Source organism: Dasypus novemcinctus, chromosome 1, assembly GCF_030445035.2.
Source record: "Dasypus novemcinctus isolate mDasNov1 chromosome 1, mDasNov1.1.hap2, whole genome shotgun sequence".
NCBI classification, from domain to species: domain Eukaryota; kingdom Metazoa; phylum Chordata; class Mammalia; order Cingulata; family Dasypodidae; genus Dasypus; species Dasypus novemcinctus.
In genome coordinates this window covers 39,928,893-39,937,160 of record NC_080673.1, presented here as the reverse complement: position 1 = coordinate 39,937,160, position 8,268 = coordinate 39,928,893, and positions in this window count along the sequence as shown.

The window sequence follows — 8,268 nt, the reverse complement described above, 5'->3', positions numbered from 1 at the left end:
TTCTTGTCACTGATGGAGCGACTTTGTCAGGACAAGGAGAGAAGTGGATTAGGAGCCAGGCCTGGGGCTGGGAGAAAGCCCCTGAGCTTCCTATCCGCATCACCGCAGTGAGCAGAAGCCCGCTGTGGGGTTGGAAAGTGACGGGTTTTCTAATAGATGTCCTTGATCCAGGTCATTTGGTCTGAGGTTGAAGAGCCGTGACAGAGGGGTGGCTCTTATCCCTTTGGAGAGAGCCAATGGCTGCGCCCTGTAGTAGGGTAGAGGCAAAAGAAAGCGCCAGGCTCTTTGACCTAAGGCTTGTGCTTCTTGATGAGGGAGGGCTTTGCTCTGGGTAGTTATGTACATCCTGGCCTGGTTTCCTTGCCAGATGCCATGCTCCTCACTTTGTCCTTTCTAGGGGAGCTTGAGGTGGTGCCTTTCTTGCTTCATCAGATAGCATTAAAACAAGAAGGCAATCCTAGAGGGAGCCAGTGGGTTATCAATGACTCAGACTATTCACATGGAGATGTCGGTGCCTGCATCAGTCTTCCCCGGAGGAGAGTCCCTCCTTAGAGGGATTTATTATGACATCTGCTCAGAGATGTAGTCACCAAATGCAGTGAATGTCTCAGGATGATTGAGGAGGTTGTTGTTATGGGAGGAGGAGTGGGGTGAGGGGCGTGGGGGGTATATGGTCCTCATATTTTTTGAATGTAACATCAAAAAAATAAATAAAGACAAAAAAAATATTATGACATCTGACCTTGAGGACTGCTCAACACTTCCATCTGGCAGGAAGAGCAGATTCTGCATTTAGTAATAGCAGCTGAGCATGGACAACACGTTGGTTTCTAAAGATGGACAAGATCATATTTGATTCTTGGAATAGTTTTATAAAAAGCCTTTGCATTTCCTCTGGGTCGAAGGCAACATGATTAATTATGAATTGCAGTGTGTCTGGAATATGTAGGTATCTTTATTTCGTTAGAGAAAGAATTTCGGGTCTGCAAGGAATTTGATACAAACTAGAGTGTAAAAGCCTAGATTGTGGTGCCAAGTAAAGCACAATGTCCTATTTCCATCCATAGACACTTAGGAGGGGAAGGGAGAAGGAAAGGAAAGACGGGAATTATGAATCCGGTGGCAGTCTTTGAGGTATCTATTTTACGACTAAATCTTTCGCGGTCTGATTTCCATGTCGCTGAGACGGCCTGTGTTCTGGCAGGTTCCTCCTGCCCTCCCTCAGCCTTCTTCACTAATTACACATTTTCTTTCCCCCCATCCTTTGGGTGTAAACTCTAGGGGGCTTGTGAACCTCTGTAGTGTTTCCAACTGTTGGATTTACAGGTGAGGAACGGGAGGGTCAGTGGAGTTGTACAATTTGCCTAAATCACACAGCTGGTAAGTGTCTGCGCTGGGGCGGGCTGGGGTTGTTAGTCTGGTGGCAGAGCCTGGGCCCTTCCCCCGAGGAACACCTCAGCTGAAGCAGGGCCCTCGTGAATGCTTGACAGGCTGAGGGAGCAGCCGCGCAGGTCAAAAGTTTTCCTTAAATTGAGACTTTATGTTTGTCTCCCTCCTAGGGTACACATGTTTCTTAACCATGGGTGGCCCCCAGCTCAGAGCCTAGCACATAGCAGAAGTTAAAGGAAAGCTTGTTAATGAGGGAAGCAAGCGTGGGGGGGGAGGGAAGAGGGCGGGAACAGGTAGGAGCAAAGGGGAAGAAAAGAGTGGAGGAGGAAGGATGTCGAAGGAGAGTAATTTGGTGGGGGGAGAGCAGTGCAGCGGGATGGCCTGGCATCGGCCCCCAGGGCCACAGGCCGTGCAGGTCTCCGCTGGACGCTGAGGCTCCCAGTCGCGTGCCGGAGACCCCACCCACCCCGTCCAAACCCTTGAGGGGCAGAGCCCAGGTGAGTCAGTGTTTGCTTTAGAGTGTGCCCACTTGGAAGAGGACAGGAAAGCAACTCCCATCCTCGTGGCCAGGCATGCTTGTCAAAGGAGAAAAGTGAAAAGGGGCCAAAGGGAATCCATTCCCTTCTTATCTTTCCAAGAAGGCCACATGCGGCTCCCAGGGGGCGATGCTAGCTGCTGAGGAGTCATCTGCACGGGCTGCTGACCAGCACAGAGCACCAGGCCTTCTCGAGAATGAGATGAGCCAGGCAGTGGAGCCTGGTGAGCAGGGCTCCCTGGCGTTAGAGGCCTCCGGTAGGTTCTCATTAATGCTCCTGAGCTTTGGAACTTTAGAAAAAGAGAATGAGTGAGTGAGCTTCCCCTTGAGCAAAAGTGATTCACGTTGGACATCAGAAAGCCTCCCAACCCCCGTATGACCCACTAAAAACTAGCATGCAGCTGGATGGAAGCGTCCCAGGGCCAGGAGTCACCGCGGCGTTCTCTGCGCCGTCTTGCCGCGCCTCCGGCGAGGTGTCGGCCAGCCGCACTCTCGCCTGGACGCTCCATCAGGAAGAAGCTGCTTCCAGGCTCAGCCAGGAGCCTCTGCCACCACGAAGCCAGGTCTGGAGCCAGGGCCTTCACGGTCTCCCCCCACCCCGCACTCCCTCATCCTGTTTCTTTCAGGCAAAAAGTCCAGCCTGTTTAGTTTACAAAGCCCTGGAGTCAGGTTCTGGGGTGAGCCTAGCACCTGCCGCGCGGGGCCTTTGACCTTAAACCTGCGAAAGACTCTTATCAAGCAGCTCAGCCGGGCGCCCAGAGAGACTCAGAACTGAGGCCCCGTGGCTGGATTTTACTATTTGTTCGAATGTCTAAAGTTACAGCTATTTCCCAAAAGAGATGATTTGTTCAAATACATCGTTGTAGCTTTTTCAATAAGATAAATATATTACTATGTATTAAAAAAAAGGGGGTTGGCGAGGAGCAGAGGTCCTCTTCCAAGTCCAGGGCTGGGATTAGGAATTAGTGTGAAGACTGAACAAGGGCAACAAAGTAATGCTCCAGTCTCTCAAGGGAGTCAAAGCCAGCTGGGAGAGACCAGGCTGAGTGGCTGTGGAGGCCAAGGGGAGGCTGTGTCCCACCTGGTGTGATCAAGTGTATCCATTTCTCTCCTGATGTTGCCTGATTCTGCAACTGACATTTATTTATTTTATTGGGTAGAACAAAAGACTTCATGGGGAGTAGTGCATATTAGTTTATTCATCCATCTAAAATAACAAATGTTTATTGAGTCCCTAAGGGAACCAGGCCCTCGGAATACAAGAGTGAAACGTTAATTTTTCCTGAAGGAACTCATAAATCTTATGGCAATAACAACAACAACAAAAACACATGTCCTGACTGCTTGCATGCATCAGGCACTGTGCTAGGTTCTCCACATAGACTAAACCATTTGATTGTCCAACAACCCTAGTAAGTAGGTAACTTGCTCACCCCCATTGTATGATAGGGGCACAGAGAGCTTGAGTTACTTGCCTAACATCATACAACTGGTAAGTGGCAGGGCTGGAATTCAAACCCTAGGGCACAAACTCTCAGCCCAGCATCACACTGCTTCTGAGCCTGGCTGTGTGTCAGGCACATACTCGGGCTCTTACACACCACTGAGTCATCACAACAGCCTTAGGAGGTTAAGTACTTTCCAAATGCCCTAACAGAGGCCATGAGCAGTCTGAAGTTTGATCACATCCAGATCTGTCTCCAGAGCCTGTGCCTTAATTACAACTTGGTGCTGCATTCATCGCATGATTCTAGTATTAGGAAGAAAGTGATCAGCGTGGCACGGTGAGGAAAACACTCTTGTGTCTGCCTGTATCGAGGAGGCAGGCACTTCTGGATGACGTGAAGTTCTTCTGTCCTTGGATTATCCCCTCTGCCAAGATGCCCCCGACTCCTACTTGAGCATCCGCTCCAGGTTAAAGTGCTGAGCTCCATGAAGCTCAGGCATGTTAACGGGGTAAAATGAAGAGGCAACACCTTAGTCCACACACCCGCGGGCGCGTCAGCTCAGATGCTGAACCCTGTAAGGCTTGAAAACAGGAGAGCTGTGGTCCCAAGAGACGGGAAAGAGCCCCGGCTGGGGGCACCCCCATTTCTGGAGGGGCCAGCCCAGGGTGATCCCCATAGCTCCCGGCTTTTTTTGTTGTCCCCAGAGGCTTGGCTCGCCGTTCTCCACCCTGTCCCCATCACCACGACTTGAATGGGTTATTTTACAGCATGGCCCTGTTTCTTGGTGAGAAATAAGATTAGAAAAGGAAACCTACAGAGAGGAGAAAAAGAGATTCATAATATAAGCCGAGCAATCGATGTCACTTTGGAGGATGCCGCGCTTGCTTTTCTTTAGCAGGAGAAAGAGCGCAATTCACTTCGGGGGAGGTGCCTGTTGCCAAAGAAACGGCTGGCTGAGTGGGGAAGGGTGAGGGCACTGGGGCTTGGCCTGGCCTGGGAAACCAGGTCTGTTTGTGATTCACCTAATTTGTACAATTGGCACTTTATAATAGAATCCTAGCAGTGGGATTGTTTGGTCAACAGACATGGACATTTGGAAGGTTCCCTCTGAACTAGTGGTTTAAAAATCATCCACTTTTGGGAAGCGGACTTGGCCCAGTGTTTAGGGCGTCCGTCTACCACATGGGAGGTCCACGGTTCAAACCCCGGGCCTCCTTGACCCGTGTGCAGCTGGCCCATGCGCAGTGCTGATGCGCGCAAGGAGTGCCCTGCCATGCAGGGGTGTCCCAGCATAGGGGAGCCCCATGTGCAAGGAGTGCGCCCCGTAAGGAGAGCCGCCCAGCATGAAAGGAAGTGCAGCCTGCCCAGGAACGGCACTGCCCACACGGAGAGCTGACACAACAAGATGACGCAACAAAAAGAAACACAGATTCCCGTGCCGCTGACAACAACAGAAGAGGACAAGTAAGAACATGCAGCTAATGGACACAGAGAACAGACAACTGGGGCAGGGGTGGGAAGGGGAGAAAAATAAATAAAATAAATCTAAAAAAATAAAAAATAAAAAAAAGCTTTAAAAAAAATCATCTACTTTATTATGAGACAGAGGGGAAAGCATGTGTGGAACAAGGAGGTAGAGTCTACTAAAGCATTAGCTGTACACCCCACATCAGGCCCTTTCCTTGCTCCCGGCACTGGGCAGGCAGGGTTCTGGTCTGCCCAGCCAAGCTCCACGGTGTGCCTTAGCCAGGTCAGTCACCAAGGAAAACCCCGATTTGTATATAGACTTCTTGACGCTAAAGCCCAACCTTGCAGCCAAAGTCACTGCATTCATTTAACTAAAGGCAAATTGCTGAGGCAAGCAGGTATTTGGCTCTGTCTTGAATTAGCAGTCAAAATGAAAATGTGTGGTCATGAAGCTCTGCATAAAAGAAAATACCAGGAATGTGCACATCAGTACGTCATTAGGAATCCAGCATCAGGACGGGGAGGTTGTCCTCCGGTTATCCTCAGGACAGACAGTCGATTTTGAATTATCCAGACCAGATGATGGCAAAACAAAAGGGCATTCGGTTTGCTAGCTTTTTTTGGCGTTCTTTTTGTTATAGTCAGCACAAGGGAAAGCATCAGGAAGGATTAGGCATGCTTTTGAGCATTTGATGTAACATCAGCAGATGGCAGAGCTATGTGAGTCCCTCAGTTTTCCCTGTAAAAACCATCTTCAGGCCGAGAAGGGGCTTCTGAAGGTTAACGAGGAGCACTGGAGGCCAGGTAGGTGCAGCGGCACAGCTCTGGCCGTGGGCTGGCGCTGACTATCGGGCTCCTGAAACCAGATAGGTGCTGACCTAATACAGTATGCTTGCTAAGCACCAGAGAAGGCTACAGGGCAGGGCGGCGGCGTCTCCATCTCCTGGGAGGCCCAGCCGCTTCCTTTGCCCCTTCACCCTCTCTGAGGAGTGTACTAGGGATGAGAGCCGAGGTGCATGGGGGTGGCCTTCACCCACTGAAGCCACAGCCCCTTCTCCCCACCAGTTTTTTATGCCATCCTACTTATGTAGCCAACTCACAGCACCGCCGATCCACACGACAGACGAGGCAGGCACAACAGCCCCATTTATCTTAATGCCAGTGTTTCCAGGGAGCAGCGCTGTGCGAAGTTCTCAGGCAGCCCTGCAGCATCCCAGGCTCCTGTGAACCTGTTACCCACAAGAGGTGAAAAAGAAAATGAGAGAATCCAGTTGCTCTAAATATATTTAAGTCTCCTCGCTCCAACAAACTTCGTTCCAGGTTGCTGAGAGAACACGTAGCTAAGATTGCCAAATCACGGGCTCTGATTTTTGTGGGATCTTAAGAAAAGGAGTCGTTTCCTAAAGATGGGAGACAGGAACTATACTTTTCATTTGCAAAAATGTAAACATGAACCCCAGGAAGTATAGACGGAGGAATTCATTATCATTCCCAAGCATATTTCCATAGTGGATTATCAAGGGGGGTGGCCGGTAAGCATCTAGAAAGGAAAGCATCCTGTTTTCCATAAGAATAAATCATACCGGGGACAACTGAAATTCCTTTTTTGATAAGGTTACTGCACTTGAATTTTAGTTGCCTGTTCAATAAGAGTCAACATGACAAAGCCGCCAAGAAAAGTCAAATGAGTTCAGAGGTCGTTAATAAAAGGATAGGTCCTGGAGCAAGGAAAGTGCAGCTATGCTGGGCAACCCCACCTGGGGTATGTCTTCTGTTCTGGGCAGCTCCTTTGGAAAACACACAGGCAGTCTGGAGGAACAGCTGAGACACTGGGCAGGGACTCAGGGGTGCTTGGATCTGGGTCCTGCAGACACTGCCTGGCTGGAAAAAGCTGTCCTTCTGATGCCTAAGTCCCAGTCAGACACGGCCGTGACTTGGGGACAGGAAACTCGGGCACCAGGAGCGATTTTGAGAGGTTCTATTCATGTCTTATTTTTGTATCACCAGTGCCTAGGACACTACCTGCCATGTATTTATGACATTTAGAATATTAAGTGTAATCCCAAGGCCAGGCCAGCTCTGGTATGAATTCTTGGGTTGGAACTAGGTCAGTGGGTTTCCTGGCTGATCCACTTCTACCCACATAACCCCAATAGGTTAAGGCTGCCTGGGGCCTTCCTTCTTCTTGAGGACGCTCAAGGGAGGATGCTTTCTGCTTCCTCCACTATTATTTTCCAGCCAGTCCTGTTAGGTCTAGGACACCCCCCCCCCCCCCCCCCCGCCACACACACACATACACACACACAGACATTCAAGAATGAGTCCAAAGGGCCAGGGGATCCCCAGGGCCACTGCCCATAGGCAGGAGCTCCTGGGGCCCCGAGCCTAACCCCTGACCAAATGGGCTGCAGAGATTCGGAACTGAACTGGCTGGGAGGAGCCTGGTTTTGAGCGGCCACACCCGCAGCACTGGATGTGAAATCCAAGAGAACAATGTCTTTTCTCTACTTGCTCCTGTCTGAACTGAAAGCTGGAAACAATCGCTCCTTATTATTCTGGCTCACAAGAGCTTTGGACAATAGTTTTCATGAAGCTTTTTGAAAGCAGAGATAAGAAAAATGAAATAATGATTGCATTAGGCAGGGTTTTAGGCTCCTGGCTTCAAGTTGCCTCCCTCTGGCTGATTATATTTATCTCTCCCAGAAACCTGTCACCTCTGTAATCAGCTGGCTTTGTTCCACTCTGGGATTGCCTGATTAAGGCTCCTGCCCTTGCCTGTCCTTGTGGGGTAGTGGGGCCCACCGAAGAGGACCTGTGCTTGTCGCCAGACCTGAACTCCTCCTCTACCACAAAATGGCTGTTCTGCCTTGGGCTGGTCCCTTCCCCTTCCACTAAAGTAACATGTGCTCCACCTGCTATGGCTTTGCTGTGAGGATCAAAGAGAAAATGCACATGAACACCTTGTAAATCTTTTTTTTTTTTTTAAGATTTTTTTTCTCTCCCCCCCCCACCCCCGTTATCTGCTCTCTTTGTCCATTTGCTGTGTGTTCTTCTGTGACTGCTTCTATCCTTATCAGCGGCATAGGAATCTGTATTTCTTTTTGTTGTGTTAGCTCTCTGTGTGGGTGGCACCATTCTTAGGCAGGCTGCACTTTCTTTCGCGCTGGGCGGCTCTCCTTATGGGGCGCACTCCCTGCGTGTGGGGCTCCCCTACGCGGGGACACCCCTGCGTGGCAGGGCACTCCTTGCGCACATCAGCACTGCATGTGGGCCAGCCCCACACGGGTCAAGGAGGCCCGGGGTTTGAACCGCGGACCTCCCATGTGGTAGGCGGATGCCCTAACCACTGGGCCAAGTCTGCTTCCCCTTGTAAATCTTAAACCACCAATCAGATGCAAAGAATTGCTTCTCTCTAATGGTTTCTGATCC